This window comes from Pelodiscus sinensis, chromosome 8, assembly GCF_049634645.1.
Source record: "Pelodiscus sinensis isolate JC-2024 chromosome 8, ASM4963464v1, whole genome shotgun sequence".
NCBI classification, from domain to species: Eukaryota; Metazoa; Chordata; order Testudines; family Trionychidae; genus Pelodiscus; species Pelodiscus sinensis.
Window position 1 is genome coordinate 24,505,391 of NC_134718.1, and position 19,368 is coordinate 24,524,758.

The 19,368-nt window shown below is 42.6% G+C and overlaps 1 long non-coding RNA gene across 1 annotated transcript in view; it reads left to right on the forward strand.

Moving 5' to 3' along the window:
• LOC142830493 (uncharacterized) overlaps positions 1 to 19,368 on the forward strand; it is a 52,064-nt gene that overhangs the window by 22,707 nt on the left and 9,989 nt on the right. Inside the window, exon 2 of the long non-coding RNA XR_012905788.1 lies at positions 10,703 to 10,922. This is a non-coding gene — a long non-coding RNA (uncharacterized LOC142830493). The remainder of the gene's footprint in view (positions 1 to 10,702; positions 10,923 to 19,368) is intronic.

Genomic DNA, 19,368 nt, shown 5'->3' on the forward strand with positions numbered 1-19,368 from the left:
TAAAGTGGGACCAGGGGACACTTTGAGTAACACTGGTCTAAATAGTTACAATCCAATATAGCAAAGTACTTCAGAGCATGCTTTACTTTAAGCACCTTAATAGTTACACTGAAATCTCCAGGACTCTGCACATGTCTAAAGTTATGCATGGGTTTACATGCTGGACTGGGAGCTCTATGAATATGGAAACAGCTGTTTGGTTATTTGGGATATTTTTTAAAATATAACTTTTGAAGCCTGACCGTGAAGCTACACCTGATGCTGTACTGTTCTTACCTGTTCAGAGTTGCTTCACCAAATCAGAGTCAACCTTCATACAAGGAAGCGTCTGCCAGATCAGAGACAAATACATGAAGAATTTTATTTACTCTAAATATACATTTTCATGTAATTGTTCAAAAAAGTGTCTTAATAATGTAAATCTCTGCCCATTACCAGGACCAGTGACAACAAGGTGGTGAAGCCCATGGTGACGCAGTGTGAATACACACTTCCATACTGTGATCATACTTGTGTCCATGACCCTAGCAAATAGCATCTTCGCTTGAGTTGTTGCTTTAAGAGCATAAGAACGGCCATACTGGGTCAGACCAAAGGTCCATCTAGCCCAGCATCCTCTGGCCAATGTCAGATGCCCCAGAGGGAATGAACAGCGCAGGTAATCAAGTGTTCCATCATCTGTTGCCCATTCTCTGATTCTGGACAACAGAGCAGAGAGCAGGGGTGGGCAACTAGCAGCCTGCAGGCCAGATGCAGCTCTCCAAGGTTAGTCTCTAGCAGGCCACTGGATGTTTTATTTACCTGCATGTCCACAGGTGTGGCCTCTTGCAGCGCCCATTGGCTGCAGATCACCATTCCCAGCCAACTGAAGCTGCGGGAAACAGTGTAAACCGGGACACTACTTCCCACAACTCCCATTGACCGAGAATGGCAATCCAAGGCCAACAGGAGGTGCAAGCAATCAGCACAAGTAAATAAAGTGCCCAGCAACCCACCAGGGGCTAATCTTGGGGAAACACGTCTAGCCCGTGGGCTGCTTATTACCCATCCCTGGGTTACAGAAGCTTCAGAATGTGTTTTTGCACCCTGCCCATTCTGGCCAGTAGCCATTGATGTACTTGTCCCCCATAAATGTATCTAGATTTTCTTTTAACCCTGTTATCGTCTTGGGCTTCACAGCATCCTCTGATACAGAGTTCCACAGGTTGACTGTGTGATGTGTAAAACAAACCTCCTGCCTATTCATTTCATTTAGGGACCCCAGTTCTTTTGTTATAAGGAGAAAATAATATTTCCTTCCTGTGGAGATTAATTTCTCCAAACCAATTATGATTTTATAGACATCTAGCATGTCCCCTCTTAGTCATCTCTTTACCAAGCTGTAAAGTCCCAATCTTATTAATCTCTCCTCATATGGGAGCTGTTCTGTTCCTCTAATCTTTTTTGTTGCCTATTTCTATACCTTTTCCCATTCCAATACTGTATCACTTTTTTGAGATGCGGCAAAAAAAATCTGCATTCAGTATTCAAGGCATGGGCATTCCTGAGTTTATATATAGGTAATGTGATATTGTATATGTTATTAGCAATACCCTTTCCTAGGGATTCCCAATTTCTGGTCAGAGAGGATGGTAGGGTGTAGGAGCGAGGCGGGGGTAAAAGCCTCCAGGCAGCGCTCTGCTGTGCTGTTTCCCCAGATGCGGGAGGGGAGGGAGAGCAGTAGTGCACAGAGTCACTTCCTCCTCCCACTAGTCAGAAATGTGTGTCGGATCCAGATCCAGCCCCAACTTGCCTGACTCAGGCCTGCAAGGCTCAGGGCTCCCCTAGCATTGGGGAGACGGGAGGTTTCGTGGGGATGGAGCACCAGTCTAGGACCCCCAATGCTGGGGCAGTAAGGAGGGAGCCCCAAGCCTGGTAATCAAGGCCCATAGGCAGTAGGTTCCCTACCCTGTGTTTGGTTTTTTCACTGTTGCTGCACACTGAGTGCATGATGTCAGAGAACTATCCCCAATGATTCCAAGTGCTCTTTGCTGAGTGGGAACAGTTAATTGAGACACCATTTTTTATGTATAGTTGGGATTAAGTTTTCCAATGTGCATTACTTTGCATTTATCAACATGGATTTTCATCTGCCATTTTGTTGCCCTGTCACCCAGTTTTGTGAGATTCCTTCATAACGCTTCGCTGACTGCATTGGACTTACCTGCTGCAGATTTTGCCACTTTACTGTTTAGTCCTTTCTCCAGATCATTTATGAATATGTTGAAAGGGGTTGGTCCCAGTATGGATTCCTGGGGATCCCACTAGTTACCTCTCTCCTTTTTGAAAATTGACAGTTTATTCCTCCCCTTTGTTTCCTGTCTTTTAACCATTTACGAAGGAAGCCTGTCTTCCTACTCAGATCCTAAGTTACCACCAGTAGTGGATGGCTGGTGGCATTTTTCTCATACCATCAGTGTGCTAGCCTAAGTAATTATTGTAGTGGGGGGCCCACAGTGACAGTATCCCTTTAAAGATGTAGAATAGTGCTATTGATTCTCAGAGACCTCTCTGCATGGATAATAATTGCTTGATTGATACATTCCCAACTAATTATAGTAGGCAAAGGCAAAGAGAGATCTAAATAGAATAGATTTCTCTACAGAATGAGCTGTATAGCCAATTCAAGATGACTTTTTGTTTCTTTGGTAAGAAAGCCAAGAGCCTTGAAGTTGGACTCTTTCTTAATAGCAGAACAGGAATTTTCACCTTTCCACCACAGTATTTGGAAATACTGTCCTGGTCCTAGTAGGGGTCACTTGGCTTTCACCTACCTCTTCTTCTGCAGCCAGAGTTTCCCCCTTTATATTGTCACCATCCATCTCACATAGCATAGCCTTACCTGCTGAGCAAACATACAGCAGGAAATTCTAAGCTTAACAATAGGTTACAAACAGTGTCAGCTTTCAAACTTCCATGCTAATTTGTGTCATACTCTTTAGATTATTTAAACATGACACAGTGCGCCCTGACATCCTGTAGCACAGCTCATCATGGTGACCTTCAACCAGGATTATGCTACTAGATGCCACGAGCAAATCTAAACTAGCTTTCAAAAATTTGTACAATATTATTACTCTCCCATCTTCTTTTTTTAAAGCAGAGACTTCTTCAGTACCGACAGTCTAATTATGAAAAGTATGAGAGCCAAACATTGTACATAGTTACACAAATTATGTGTTATATGATACATAATACAAGGCATTGACTTAATTATAAGCACCGTTATAAAAAAGATACCATATTGGGGCCAGGTATGGAGGGAAGACAGACTGATGCTAGCCAAATAATGCAACAGAATTTAGCATCACCTTACATCTTTGTGTTTTTTCAAAAATAAATGGTGATAGAAGGTGACGTTTTCAGTACTGAAAGTAAAGTCACGCTGTTCATGATGCATGTGTTGTAAATCTAAATGCAACTTGTAAAAGGAAAATCACGTGTTGTTAATGTCTTCCATAGTCACTGATCAACTGCTGGAAACCTTACAGAAATGTGATACAGTTCAGCTGATGTGAAAGAGGTCCCTTAATCTCTTTTTTTCACATGCATAAGTAACTCCACACTGCATGTAAATGTCATACATCTATAGTAAACAGATTATTTAAAATTATTTATGTATGACACAATATGTATTTTAATGGTATTTTTGTAAAGGTCAAATAACGCAAAGGAAAACAGGTAAAAGAATCTAATAGCTCATTTAGATTATATTAGCGTTTTCAAGTTATTCACACACATTGATACGAACACTCAGCCGTCCACGGGGGGAGGAATTTTTTGCCCTGTAAAAAAATGTTTAGAACTCACAATTTAGTTATTTTTTTTGCAAGTGTAAATTAAGTTGAAACTTGCTTGTAAGAACTGGCACCACAAAACAGACCAGTACAATTTGGTATCTTAGATAAGAAAGAGGATACGGGCCCCCAGGGGTATAAAGATGGGTTCAGCAGCACATTTACTTTGAGCGTCAATTTACCATCTATTTGTTGGTCGGGTTAGGTGTTTGATCTCCCGAGGTTCCAGAGGGGATGCCCACCTCGTATTCGTCTTTCCTAGGAATTGAGAAACCAGCCCTGCGACGGGACCCCGGTCCTAGCAGTAAAGACACGGACGTTAAACCTTTTCTCGGAAACACACACACACACACTGCCCTGACCGTCGGCTGACAGAATTGGCGTAGTCGGCAGGATTGTGTTATTGGTTCAAATACAGCAACATGAAGCCTGTCACGATTGACATGGATTTTAGCTGTATGGAGAAAGAGTTTGCCCAAGAGGGATGGGGCAACCCTAAATGGGATAAAGAGATGTTAGGGGAAGACACTTGCATCTGGCTGTTAAAGGGTGTGTGGCAAGCAGCCTGCACTAGCTACTGGAATTTAGAAGGTGGGTAAAAATGTTTTGTTGTCTTTCAAATCATCAAAAAGTGCTGGTGCCAGCTGAAGAAAAACAACAAACAACAACAACAACAAAAACCATGGTTCTGTGTCATGACATAATGGCTACGTCTACACTGGCCCCAAATTCCGGAAAAGTCATGCAAAGCAGGTAAGTCAGAATAGGGAAATCCGCGAGGGATTTAAATATCCCCCGCGGATTTAAATAAACATGTCCGCCGCTTTTTTCCGGCTTGGGGAAAAGCCGGAAAAAAGCGTCTAGACTGGCGCGATCCTCCGGAATAAAGCCCTTTTCCGGAGGATCTCTTATTTCTTCAGGTAGGAATAAGAGATCCTCCAGAAAAGGGCTTTATTCCGGAGGATCGCGCCAGTCTAGACGCTTTTTTCCGGCTTTTCCCCAAGCCGGAAAAAAAGCGGCGGACATGTTTATTTAAATCCGCGGGGGATATTTAAATCCCCCATGGATTTCCCTATTCTGACTTACCTGCTTTGCATGACTTTTCTGGAATTTGGGGCCAGTGTAGACGTAGCCAATAAGTTTGTGTTCTGTCCAAGTTTGTCTTGTGTGTCTTAATTGTAATACGTATTGTAAATGTTGTTGTGTATAAAAAATTGTTTTTTTAATAAAGAATAATTTAAGTAAAGCAGAAGCATTAATTTAAACCAACAAAATTAATAATTGGGCCCAATCAATTGGCAACTTTAAAAATTCAGTGAAAAAATAATAGTTTGGTAATTGTTTAGGCTAGAAAAATGTTAACAATGTCTCCACAGGTAAACAAAAAAGAAACTGAAAAAAAAGCAAAAAGTGCATCACGTAAACAAAAGAACTGGAAGTGGGGTACCAGCCCTCTCCCCCACCAAATTGGTTTTGCTTTAATGGCTACACAAATAAAATATTTAGCTTCTGCAAATTTGCACACCAACCATAAAAATGGTTTGGCCAAAAATAATAAAAAATCTATAAAAAACAACACGGGCAAGTGGGACATCAGCATATTTAAGTAAAGATGCCCACAACAATGAGGAAACTAGTAACCTCACCATTGCAATGACAGCTACTTGCCCTGCAACTCATTGGTGCCTGATGCCTTAAAAGGCCTCAAAAAATATGGAATTTCATGGGTTAACAATTAAACATCTGTGAACCATGCTTGGTCCTATAAAAAAAACAGTGACTCTAGTCAGCGTAACCTCCTTCAAGTCATATACATAAAACAAATACACGCTAATAGCAATGAGGAATACACGGCCTTTGGCCACCCCTCATTCACACAAAATTATTTTGTTTATTGTAATAACAAAAACACTACGAGGACAAAAAATACCCAGTCCTCTGAGTTAAAGTTTGTATAAAATATTGTAGGAAAAAAGCTAAACACTAACATCAGGCCACTAAAGTTGGACCTACTGACTCCCAGTGGGGCTTACCACTTAAAGCCCAAACAAAGGTAACCCCTGAGGCATGGCTGTCATTTGTTAAATAATGGCCATTGCTAACTTGTGCCCTCATTTGAGTATCATCAACCAGGTCCTTGAGGACAAAATAGAGCCTCCCAATTGTGCATCATGCCCTGAACAGACCCCTGTCCCAAAACCAGGACAACTGTCACTGGTCCTTACCTTGGTAATGTTCCACACTGGTATAAACCAGCTGTGTGCTAAACAGGCTAATCAAATTGGCAAGTGCCTAATTAGGCAATGAAGGGGCTTAGCAGATAACATCGCAAATTGGTTTGGGCCTAAAAACTCTGTTAGCAACACTTACGTCATAGCCCAAAAATTGTATAAAATCCAGGCTGGTAGATGCAGTAATATCCAGTGCCTGTGGAAGCCTAAACATCAGCCAAGCCAACCGACTGATCCTAAATAGTTTGAAGGATCTGTCCAGCTCTGTGTCCACTTCACTAAACCTAACCAAATATTTGGACCAAAGACTAATTAAATTGTTAATTAATAAAACTAAATTAAAAAAATTAGAAGGCCAGTATTAAAGAATAGGATAGCTTTGACCATCCAGCCCTTACGGTGGCGAGTCCCCATCTCTCCCGTGCCTACCCATGGGAGTGGGGAAGTAAAAAATCCATGAGGACCCAAAGGCCCACAAATGGCAAATAAAAAACAAATTAAATACTGTGGTGCAAAGATTAAACAATCGGCAGACCCCTACGGGCAGTCGGATCAGTAAGGAATTCTTCCCTACAGGGAGAACCTCTCCTAGCCCCGCTGTACCACTCAAAAATTCTAAATATGCACCTGGAGACACTGTGGTAATCAAACACCCCAGTTTAGGAATGCAAACCCGCGTACTACACTCCTACAAGGAAAAAGAAGTCTGGACCACTGCAAACGCTGGACTAACACCAATAACTATTACTGAGGCTTGGATTGTATCCAAGACCAGCAAACGTTTTGTTTTATTACAAAAAACTGAGGCAATGGCCCTAAACAGTGCTCCAGTAGGATGTATCCCTCCCAACGCTGGTGTAAATCCGGAAAACCACCATAAACTTTTTGTATATATACCGCTTGCTGTTATAGCGCTTGCTGTTGCTGGTTATAAACTAAACTATAAAAAAAAAAACTAAGCTGAAGCAAGACATGGTACTCCAACTCGCCATGGTCTTCTTCCTCACCCCAACTGCTACTGCTGTACCAGAACACCTTACTTAACTCCTCTACCAAACTAAAAATCAAGTTTGTCTCTCTCAGCCCAAACAACTGGTAAAACAAAAGTAACATCTTCTAATAGGGACCGGTATGGTTCGATAACAACGACTACCACAATCCTCAAAATAACTTTGGGGAAAGGCAAGAAAAGTGGCAACGGACTGTATGGGGTAAAACATGATGTAACTAAAAATGTAAACATCTCATGGCTAAATTGGTTAGCCCAAGAGCTAAAATTTTCCTTAACTCCTTTCCTACACTCTATTATAACCATTGTTCTAACCATTGTAATTGTTGTAATCATTTTCTGCATAACCCTATGTATTGTGCAATGCCTAGTTAATGCAGCTACCTTTTTTGTGCACATTTAATATACTGCACTAGGAAAAGGACCCTAGTCAATTCCTAGATCCTAAACCTTCTATTCCGGCCATTGGGCACTTCTAAATTCCCCCAAGGTGGGCAAGAGGTGCTGGTATCACCGCCATCTTGTATCCTGGGACGTGGTGTGTCGTATCAGGGGGTGGAATGTAGCCAGACAGAAACCCCCTGTAACATCCATTTTTGCTTGCCTGGAGCATACAGGGCACACAGAGCAGAAGGCCCAGGCTGTGTGACCGTGAATGGCTGTAAACAGAGATATGCCAATTGCTGACCAAGAGGTTGCCAAGGAGTGCCCTTGACTTAACCCATATTGATATGAACACACAGCCGTCCGCGGGGGGAGGAATCTCTCGCCCTGTAAAAAAATGTCTAGTACTAACAATTTAGTTCTCTCTCTTGCAAGTGTAAATTAAGTTGAAACTTGCTTGTAAGAACTGGCATCACAAAACGGACCTGTACAATTCGGTATCTTAGATAAGAAAGAGGATACTGGCCCCCAGGGGTATAAAGATGGGTTCAGCAGCACATTTACTCTGAGCGTCAATCTACCATCTATCTGCTGGTCGGGTTAGGTGTTTGATCTCCCGAGGTTCCAGAGGGGACGCCCACCTCGTATTCGTCTTTCCTAGGAATTGAGAGACCGGCCCTGGCCTGACACACTGGAGACGAGAGGCACAGAAAGGGGTAAAAATTGTACCTGGATGTGGTCCTTTATCTTAAGTGTACACATAGACTTAGAGCTCTTTAAAGATTAAGCTGTCACTTGGTACCATTATTTCTATTTTCTATCTTTATTTCCTTTATAACTATTTTTAAAATCTGTATTTGCTAATAGTTAAGAGAGCAATAGCCATTGTTACCATATGCTTTCATAAGTCTTTTTAATAAACCTGTAACTGCTTAAGTTTTTAAACTGACTCCTTCAGTTGCTGTAACAGAACCAAGCACAACTTAAAAGAACTTCATAAGGGACAGGTATAGGAAGAGCTTGGGCGTTTGCATCTGTGTCCCTCCCAGGTGACAGGTCCATTGGGGCACCTCTCAGTCTTTCCCAGGCTGCCCGCTGTGAAGGGATTTTTGCATCCTAGCAGCTAAAATCTGAGGTGTAATAAGCTTTTCCTATAAAGGGGTGTCTGTTGGCCTGCTGGCTACCCTCTGCGACAGAACCCCGGTCCTAGCAGTAAAAACACGAACATTAAACCTTTTCTCAGAAACACACACACACACACACACACACTGCCCTGACCGTCGGCTAACACCCACACTCGGCACATCACAGCACTTGACCATCAGCCCAGCTGCACTTGCCACAGGCTGCCATCCGGGGGGGTCAATTGGGGGGCTGCAGGAGAGCTTCCACCCCGAGGAGCCCGCAGAGCCACTCCAGTCCTCACCATTGGGGGCTCGTACCCCATTCCTCCCTCACTTCCTTCCACTTACCCGTCCCTAGCCCCCCTTCCTGATGTACAAAATAAAGGACATGTGTGTTCAAATAGAAACTCTCTTTATTTAACAAATCTGAGTGTGGGGGGGTGATTAACCTCTGGGGAGACTGGGAAAAGGAGGTGGGAGAGGGGAAGAGAGAGGGTGGGAGAGGGGAGGGAGAAACCTGGGAGGAGGGAGCTGGAAGGGGGAAGCCAGGGGAAGAAGGAGGAGGGGAAATATAAAACTATGGTACGCCATATCTTCAGTACTGTGTACGGATGTGATCTCCTCACCCCAGAAAAGATGTTTTGGCCTTGGAAAGGGTTCCAAAAAGGGCAACTAAAATGATCAGGGGTTTGGAACAGGTCCCATATGAAGAGAGGCTAAAGAGCCTGGGACTTTTCAGCTTAGAAAAGAGGAGACTGAGGGGGGATATGATAGAGGTCTATAAAATCATGAGTGGTGTAGAGAGGGTGCATAAAGAAAAGTTCTTCATTAGTTCCCATAACTGAAGGACTAGAGGACACCAAATGAAATGAATGGGTAGCAGGCTTCAAACTAATAAAAGAAAGTTCTTCTTCACAAAGCAAATAGTCAACCTGTGGAACTCCTTGCCACAGGAGGCTGTGAAGGCTAGAACTATAACGGAGTTTAAAGAGAATTTAGATAAAGTCATGGAGGTTGGGTCCATGGAGTGCTATTAGCAAGGGGCTAGAAATGGTGACCCTGGCCTCTGTTTGTGGAAGGCTGGAGAGGGATGGCACGAGACAAATGGCTTGGTCACTGTCTTCGGTCCATCCCTTCCAGGGTACCTAGTGTTGGCCACTGTCGGCAGACAGGCTACTGGGCTAGATGGACCTTTGGTCTGACCCAGTACAGCCGTTCTTATGTTCTTATGTTCTAAGCTCAAGGCTCAGGGTCGGGGGTCTCACTGGACCACCTTGATTTTCATGCAAACCTGCTCCTGGGTTTGCATGTGGCCTTTGGTGGCCAGGCTGGCAGCTATCCTGCCCTAGACGGCCACTTTCCTGTGCCTAGTGCGGAGGTCGTGGATGATGGAGGCCTCCCCCCAAACCTGGATGAGGTCCACGATCTCCGCACTAGACCAGGCAGGCGCCCGCCTCTTGCGGCCCTGGGCAGGCTCCTGGGAGCCACCAGCTTGGTCCCGGGAAGAGGCGGAGGGCTGGGTGGCAGCGGGTGGCTGGCTCGAACCGTGCCAGGTGCAGGGTCTGCTGGCTGGGTGCTGGCAGGCTTGCACCTGGCACAGGCACCATAGCCAGACCGTGCCCCTTTAAGGGCTCCGGGGCTGGTAGGGGGGCAGAAGAGTTTCCCCGGTTGTGCTCAGAGTGGCCACCAGGGCAAGCTGGGGAGGTCTAGCCTCTCACTAGTTTGAATTAAGTGGCTACCCAGCCCTTAATTCAAACTACTTAATTCAAACTAGGCATTAGTCTCGTAGAATGAGGTTTATCTAGTTCGAATTAAGCGCTCCGCTAGTTCAAGTTCGAACTAGTGGTTTGCATGTGTAGCGCCTATGAAAGTTAATTCGAACAAACGGCTGTTAGTTCGAATTAACTTTGTAGTGTAGACATACCCAGAGTGTGTCCAGATGCTCCCCTGAGATGCCTGGGCACCTGCTGTAAAGTGCTTGCTTTAAAGCAAACATTTGGCCTTACACAGGCCTCACACAGGCCATTGTCTTTTTAGAGACCTTTGGTGTACGCTAACTGATTGGGGTAGGCTTCACACAACGTATCTCCTGTAATGTCTGGTAATTTTTCTTTGCAGCTGGGACAGCAGCCAGCTTGGTGTGTCCTGCACCTCCTACTGCATCTGCCCTCCTGACTGATCCACAGGTGCAAACGCATGCGCAGGTGATGTTCAGAGAGCAAGTGGACTGCATTCACACCCTTGTGGTGGAGATCCAGGCTGAGTGGCAGGACCTGATCATCGAGCGTCAGGAGAGGAAAGCTGGCAGGGAGCATCTCATGTGACAGCAAAAGACAAGGTATTCCACCCTGACCACTGTCATGGAGTGCATGGTGACCTGCCTTGAATGGGCCACTTCCCAGAACCCCGCCCATCATGCAACGAGGTGTACAGATACTTCGGAATAGGAAGCCTAGTCCGAACTACCTAGTTCGTACAGTGTGTAGCCGCGGGCACGGAGTCCGCACTAGCGGACATTTAAAAATTGCGGCACCCGGCAACATGCAAATGAAGCCCGGGAAATTCAAATCCCGGGCTTCATTTGCAAGTTCGTATGACTACATTAACCACCCTAGTTTGAACTAGGGTGGTAGTGTAGACATACCCAGAGAGAGAGAGAGACCTCACCACTCAATGGAGCTTGCACTGATCGGGGTTCCCAGATGGTGATGGGAGCTGGGGGTCCAGAGAGCAGGAGACAAGCGGAGCAGAGCCCCCAGCACGATCAGACAGGAGATGAAGAAGTCTCAATGGAACTGATGCAGTTTAAAACCAGGTATCAGAACAGTTTTTCTTAGGCAAAGGTAGGAGTTTTTATAGGGATAGGACAATAGTTCAAAGAGAAAGAGGCGAGACAATAGAGACTGATCACCCCTGGTTATGGGTGATCTTCCTTGAACGAGCTCACAATGCAACTAGGCAGTTTCAGTATTTTGGAGGTCAATGGGATCGTTACTAGAATTGGTCTGATAATGACTAATTTGGGCATGAGCAGGCCTGCATTCATTAGCATCTGGAGTAGAGATTTCTCAACAGGCAGTGTTTCTCTGCTTTTGGTATCCCATAGTTCACTGCGGTTCCTGCCTTGGAAAAGCTGGTCTGCATTCTGTATGCTAATGAGTTCTATCTTCAATGCAGATGAGGCTGGGGTGTTTCCTTAATTAGTTTAGGTGTGTCTTCCCTGGCTTTTTCATTGCTTTGTCTGATTCTAGCAAAGGCTTAGGGCAGTGTTTCCCAACCAGGGTTCCGTGGAATCCTGGGGTTCCGCAGACTATTGTCAGGGGTTCCGCGGGAAATCGTGGAATAAATAAATAAAAATTTTGAAATACCGTGAACAATTCCAAATATCCCTAGAAATATCGCCAAGCAAACATTTTGATAGGTAGGGGTTCCTCAGGATAAGAAAAATTATTGTAGGGGTTCCTCCATGGGAAAAAGGTTGGGAATCACTGGCTTAGGGGAAGGGCGGGAGGATGGTTTTCCATGAATGTCACTCCCTGGCTCCCAAGAGAACAGCGCTGGTAGGTAACAAAAGGGAAACACAGAGATTGCAGGAGCAAATTCTGGAGAGCCACATGGCAGAGTCTTAAAAGAGGCCTTGCATAAAACTGACCTTCAAGGCATCTCTGATTTGCACTGCCCTTGTTGTGCTCTCCTGATCGCACTGATATCCATCTGCTCCAACTTTTCGGCTAGGTACCCTGCCTTGGCCCTCCACCCTTCCAGAAGAGTTTCCCTCTTGTTCTCAGACAAATTATGGACCACACAACAGGCCAACACCACAAGGGGAATGTTATGCTCACTGAGGTCCAAGTGGGTCACGAAACTCCTAAACTTCCCCTTTAAACAGCCAAACACACATTCCACCACCATTCTGCACCTGCTCAGCCTGTTATTACATTTCTTCTTGCTGGGGTCCAGGCTGTCTGTGTAGGGCTTTGTGAGCCACAGGAACCAGGGGTAGGTTGGGTCATCCAGGATCACTATAGGCACGTCTACCTCTCTGACTCTCATTGTCCGGTTGGGGAAAATATTCCGGTGTGCATCTTTCAGAAGAGACAGTTCCAAAAGATGTAGGCATCGTGCAACTTTTCCAACTATCCCATGTTGATGTTGGTGAAATGGCCCTTGTGATCCATGAGCACAAGTAGCACCATGGAGAATACCCCTTTTGGCTGATGTACTCCTAGTCACAGTGTTAGGGGAGCCAAGATGGGGATGTGCATGCTTTCTATGGCACCACTGCAGTTAGGGAAGTCCATGGTGGCAAAGCACTACACTATGGGTATGTCTAGACTACAGGGTTTTGTCAACAGAAGTTTTGTCAACAGATACTGTCGACAAAGCTTCTGTCGACAAAGAGCGTCTAGACTGCAGCCAGTTCTGTCGACAAAGCAAGCCGCTTTGTCGACATAACAGTGTGGATGTAAAGGACAGTGTAGATGCAATGACGCCTTCTGTCGACAGAACTCTGTCAACAAAAGGCGTTATTCCTCGTAGAATGAGGTTTACATACGTCGACAAAACTGCTGAGTTTTGTTGACGTTATGTCGACATAACTCAAAGGCAGTGTGGACGCAGGTATAGTTTTGTCGACAAAAGTCCACTTTTGTCGACAAAACCCTGTAGTCTAGACACACCCTATGTTATCCACATTCTCCAGAGTCACAATCCTCTATAGCAGGATGTTATTGGTGGCCTTGGGTACTTGTATGAGAACAGCCCCCACCATAGATTTCCCCACCCCAAACTGATTGAAATCAATCAAGCTTTTTCCCCCGCAAGTTTTTTCCTCTGCAAGCACTTCTTCCACTTCTCTTCTCTCCTTTGCAATATCTTCATGAATGCTTTTCCCAGCCCGATCAATAAGCTTAGTCCACTGCAGTTCTTGCACTCAGCTCTTACAAACTTTTTTATACATTGGTCATGTTACTGTTTTCGTCCATTCACTCAGCACTTGCTGTTGTTTGTAAGTTTTGTTAAATAGAGTGGGTGTCTGTCACCTGCTTGAAGCAGTTTTGAAGTTATGTTGTCACTTCCTGGCACCTTTTCCTTTTCAAATTGGCTATTGATTTCTTTACTGCTTCTAAGAATTTAGGCATCTGTTGTATGAGAAATCTTAGCCATTTCATCTACTCTGTTTTGCATAGGTGTTTGCATCACTTATTCTTTGCTTGTTCATCCTCAATTATTTGCCCACCCTTTTCTTTCAGTACTGATATCTTCAACTTACGTGGTCCACACTATTCTGTTAGCTTGCAGCACAACCCTTCCACCACACTTTTTTGTGTATTCTTCTGCTCTTGACCTTGGTCTTTTATCCAGAAGTTTTTAATATCTATCTGACCAGTCTTTATTATACATGGCCCTGACAATTGCATCTTCCTTTTTATTTTCCTTCAGCTTCCCAAAGCTTGTCATGCAATGGCAGAATTTCATCTATTATCCACCTTTGTTTCTTCATTTTTGGCCAGTTCAACAATTCTTGTTATCCCATTTTTATGCTGTCTCATGCCCCTTTGAAATTCATATATTCTTTCTGCACAGCTCTCTTGGTATCTGGCACTTTGTTTGCCCATCAGGTGAGGTCCAGTTTCAATTCTGCAGCTTTCTTTGTTGAAACAGAGTGTTTGTTATCACAAGGTTGTTACGTAGGTAAAAATTTAGTAATCTCTTTTCTCTGTTTTTTTCACTGAGTCTAAATCTACCTACTGCTTCAGCTCAGGAATTCCAATCTGATTCTACTTTTGCATTAAAACCTCCCAACTGCAAAATACATCTTGTTATGAAACTTTTTGTATTACAACCCTCCAGGACTGCCTTGGAGTCTCTTGGAATTGAAGATAGATCTTTAATTAAAGGTTATATGATTTGATGAAACCTCCAGGATACATCCAGCAAAAATTTGTCAGTTTCATCCTCGGGCACTACTGAGGTCATCATATTGTGACATTCATCAGAATGCAACCTGAATTACCACGTCTCTTTAGCTCCTTACCCTGAAATGCCTTTTCCACTGCTTTGCTAGTAAACAGGAAACCTCCCGGCTCTGCTCACTCACAGTGACAAGCATGGAAAATCACTGCCAGCTGAATACATGAATGTTGTACCTAGCTATCCATGAATAGATACAGAGTGACACCTACATATCCCTTGATATCCCCCACCCCCAGAAATGTGCATCGTTTATTCCTCAGTAACACACTGGATGGTACAAGCTCGTGTTTAATCTGTCACCAGCCCTGTTGACTGGAGTCAAGATTTCCCAACCACTTCAAACAAACACACACTGGTTTAGATAAAACAATAAACAAGTTTATTAACTACAGAAATATTTAAGTGATTATAAGTGATATGGCTTATATGTCAGAATTGGTACAAAAGAAATAAAAATCAACATGCAAGTTAATTCCTAAACTTCACCAAGGCTAATAGGTTTTAAAGCAAAAATATTTCTCTCACCCAAAAAGTTTTCAGCACTCTGTAACTGGCTGGAAAGCTCCATACCAGGACCACTACTCTGCAATTCAATGACACACCTTTGTCTTTCAAGAATCTTGCTGCCATGAATAGAGATGAAGGAAGAGAGTTCATTCTGTGTTCCCCATTCTTACACCTGTTCTCTTTCTTTGAGGATTAGCCCCAACTGGGAGGAGGGGTAGACAAAACTGTCCACCATGTATGTGAGCTTTTAAATGACTTTTAGGTGAATGACATATTTCTTGCTTACAACATTTAAGTTTGAAGTTGTCTTGGAGATTATAAATTCTTTGTTTGCCATTTCCTCTGATGGCAAATGGTTGTTTCAGTAGTTAATATTGGTCAGTCCTTTGTTGTCTATGAGAAGTTAGTCTTGTGGGCATTTCCCAGAATTACAACCTGTTTCAGTAACAAACATACAGCAGTATCTCAATGTCTGTGTTGTTACATAGATTTCAAAAGGATAATATTCAGCAGATTGTGAATTTTCAACTAATACCCCACAAGGCATATAATGTACAAAATATAGCACCCATATACAAGTGGTGAACATTGGGTAAAGGATGTTACATGGGCTTCACTATGTCATGAGCATATTGTATTGTGACTATATCTCATCTGATTTTTTAATCTCTCCTTCTGCATCTGAAAAGATGTAGTGTTAAATATCATAAGAGCCTTGGATTATCTTTGGCTTTAGTGCTGAACCTACATTATACTAGGAAGGATTTGGTGAGATAGCTTGTTTTGTCTTCGGCACGTTCTACTCTTTACAAGGTAGGAATAAGAGCCTCCGGAAAAGGGCGCTTTTTCCGGAGGATCGGGGCCAGTGTAGACGCTCTTTTCCGGCTTTTTTAAAAGCCGGAAAAAAGCGGCGGACATTTTTATTTAAATGCCGCGGGGGATATTTAAATCCCCCGCGGATTTCCCTACGACGACTCATGAAATTTACATGCCCCTTCCGGAAAAGGGGCCAGTGTAGACGTAGCCACTGAGAACTATAAAATAGATACAAAATTCAATTTTAAAAATACCAAAATCAGAAACACTCACACCCATCTTTATAAATACACTCAAAATGGGTGTGAGTGTTTCTGATTTTGGTATTTTTAAAGTTGAATTTGGCATTTATCTTACAGTTCTCAACATGTTTCTGATCTACATTCCAGAGTTGATTTCTAACAATGCAAGATGTTCTCTCTCTCTAGAAGAAACAGCCAGATGTGCTAAATAATAGTGTGTGCTTATTAATGGGATAGTGGTTTCTCAAGCAGCAATAACCGTAATAAAGCTGTCAGAACTTCTCTCACTTTTTATATGACATTTTAAGTGTTCCTACTATTTGAACTTATTATAGTAGGCAGAAGAGACTGATAGTGAATAGCTACTATAATTATCAGTACCTTCATGCAACAGCAGATACAGTTATCCCCTAGATTTCAAAGGATGATCTTCTGGGAATTGAGTTCAAAAAAATCAGTTACTTTATTCAAAAAAGTTCACATTTCCTGTTTGCAGCTCAGAGTTTTGAAATAAAAGATTTTATATCTTTTTGTTTCTATTCCTGGAGCAAAATTCTGCACTTAGGACCAGATCACAGGAAAACTCTCCATGACTGACTAGGTGGGATTTCCTACAGGATATTCTTCTCAAGAGAGAGAAGGCTAGGAAAGAGAATTCCCAACCTCACAGATCTCAAAATGAACCATGTAGATCTGGGAAGACATTATTCCTTTTATCAGGGATGGCTGCTTATTTCTGCAGCTATGTGAGCCATCTTCCCATTTGGCACAGTGGCTGTACAGACATTGGCCAAGTAATCCTGCAACTCATTGGAGCCTTTTTAGAGATCCTTGATGGAGGACATCAGAGGTGTAGAAACAATTCATCCCCCAGCTGCCCAGGCCATGCTCCCTCTGCAGGCAGCACTATATGTTGCTGGCTACAATGGCTCCCCTGAATAAAAAGCAGAGGGTAAATTGAAGCCAACTTCTGCAGTCATAAATTCACCCACTTGGCCAATTTTCTACCAGCTGTTCCTAAACAAAATTTAGCCTTTTACCAATACAATTTTCTGCTGTTCAAGCTATACTTGTGACAACTGCATTAATTTCCTGCGAAGTTCAATGTTTGATCTTACACATATTAATTAATTTGGTGCTCAGCCAAATTCTCTGCTGATGTAAATTCATGTCACTGAAGCCAAACTTTTCACCAGTTTATACCATCAGAGTATATCTTTAGCTTGTATTTCTGTGGCAGAAGCTCTAGCTAGGCAGGCAATGCAGAGCAAGTTCTTTTCCTTGCATTACACAAACTGAGCAGATACTTGGGCAACCCATTACTCTGTCCACCTAGATATTTCCCTTACTAATAATTTAGATCATATAAAGACAAAAATGACATTAGAAATAGTCTATTGGACTATTTTAATTGTATTTTCAAACTTAACATTAAAGGAGAACTAATGTCTGACATGCTGTAGGGCAGGCATGTCCAAAGTCTGGCCCGCGGGCCAATTGCGGCCCGTGTTCCAGTTTAATACGGTCCCCCAGGTAATTTGGCAATATCTATCTTTTATGGCCCCCAACGAATCCATATGTATCGAGATGAATACACTGTAAAATCTCAGTTAATGTCAGTTGGTCTAAATCAGTTATAAATATATTTGGACACAACATGTATACTTGGTGTTATGTTCCTGTTCATATTTTTTGAACTTAAAAGTTGACAGACAACCTTTATTACCAATAATATGTAATGTACTTTACAATGTTCCTGACATATATTTCAGCTTCCTGGATTTTTTTTTCATCTGGCCTTCAGATATGAAAGGCAGAGTGATTTAACACCTGTTTAGATTTGTCATCCATGTGACGAAATGAAAAGTATGCCGTTTGCAATAAACTTTGCATAAAATAGTTAATTTGCATTTAATTTTAATGGTTCAAAGAATGTCAGGCAAAATGGTTGGCCCTCACGCATGTTCACTTCATCAAATCTGGCCCTCTTTGAAAAAAGTTTGGACACCCCTGCTGTAGGGGAAAAGACCACACATACAGCAGATAAGTATAGACATAAACCCTGATCCTGCACACACATATACAGAAGAGTAAGTTTACTCATTTGAGCAGTCCCACTGAACCCAGTGAGACTTCTTGTATGCACACTCAAGTGAATGTCTGCAGGACCAGGATTATATTATGGTTGAAAATAGTAATTAAGACCTGGATCTTGCAACGACTCATACAGGTAAGAGGTCAGTGGCACTATTCATATGGATAAGACTAAGCATGCTTCAGTTTTAAAACTAGAATGACTTAATAGCAGAATCATAGAAACCACAGAAATTAAAGGGAACAAAGGCCTGTTAGTCATCCAGTTTCCCTTTACAACATCCTTTTTCTTTATACAAACGGACATTATAAGGTAATTTTTACTCATGATGCTGTTATCCAGCTTTATGGTCTTTATGCTCCTTATTTTTGGGGGTCTCACGTTGAAAAGAAAAAATAAATTAAAACAAAAAGCTGATTTGTAAACACACATTATGAAATATGAAGAATCATGGGACCAACTGACCACTTCAGTGATTATGAACATTGTAAACTATTTAAAGAGAATATCTTTCACTGTTCTTCATTAGGGTCTGATTACCTCAGCCATTAACATTTGGCTCTTATTATGATTGTGAAATACTGTTCACACTAATGGACAAAGAAAGTTGACATGGCTATCTTGATTAACTCATCAATAATCATTTGGAATAATTTTTCTTCATTCACTGGATGAATCACTCCCATGTCCTGTAATAATGCACATTGTGGCACAGTAAATTAGCATTAAGATTATCTACCTCTGGGAGCTAGACTATACTTCAAAGTGCTGCTGAAAAGAGATTTCCAATGTGAATTCTACATATAAAAAAGAGAAGTTACACAAAGACTTTTTTGTAACTGTCTGTGTAATGTACTAGGACATGTAATCCTCAGTTCTACAATCTTGAAACCATTGGATATTAATAAAAAGGCACAAAATCATTCTTCATACCCTTTCCTTTTTTCTCCTGAGGTAAATGCAATATATTTTTTGCCTTAAAACTATAGATAAAATCTGTAACAAATGAGGGGAAATTGTACTCCCTGCTCTAACACTAAACTCAGGTGCCCTTTAAAGAAAGCACTATTTATGGGCCTGATCCTGTAAATCTTTACTTTTGTCACTCTTGTGAGCATCCATAATGAAACCAATCGGCCAGTGAGAGG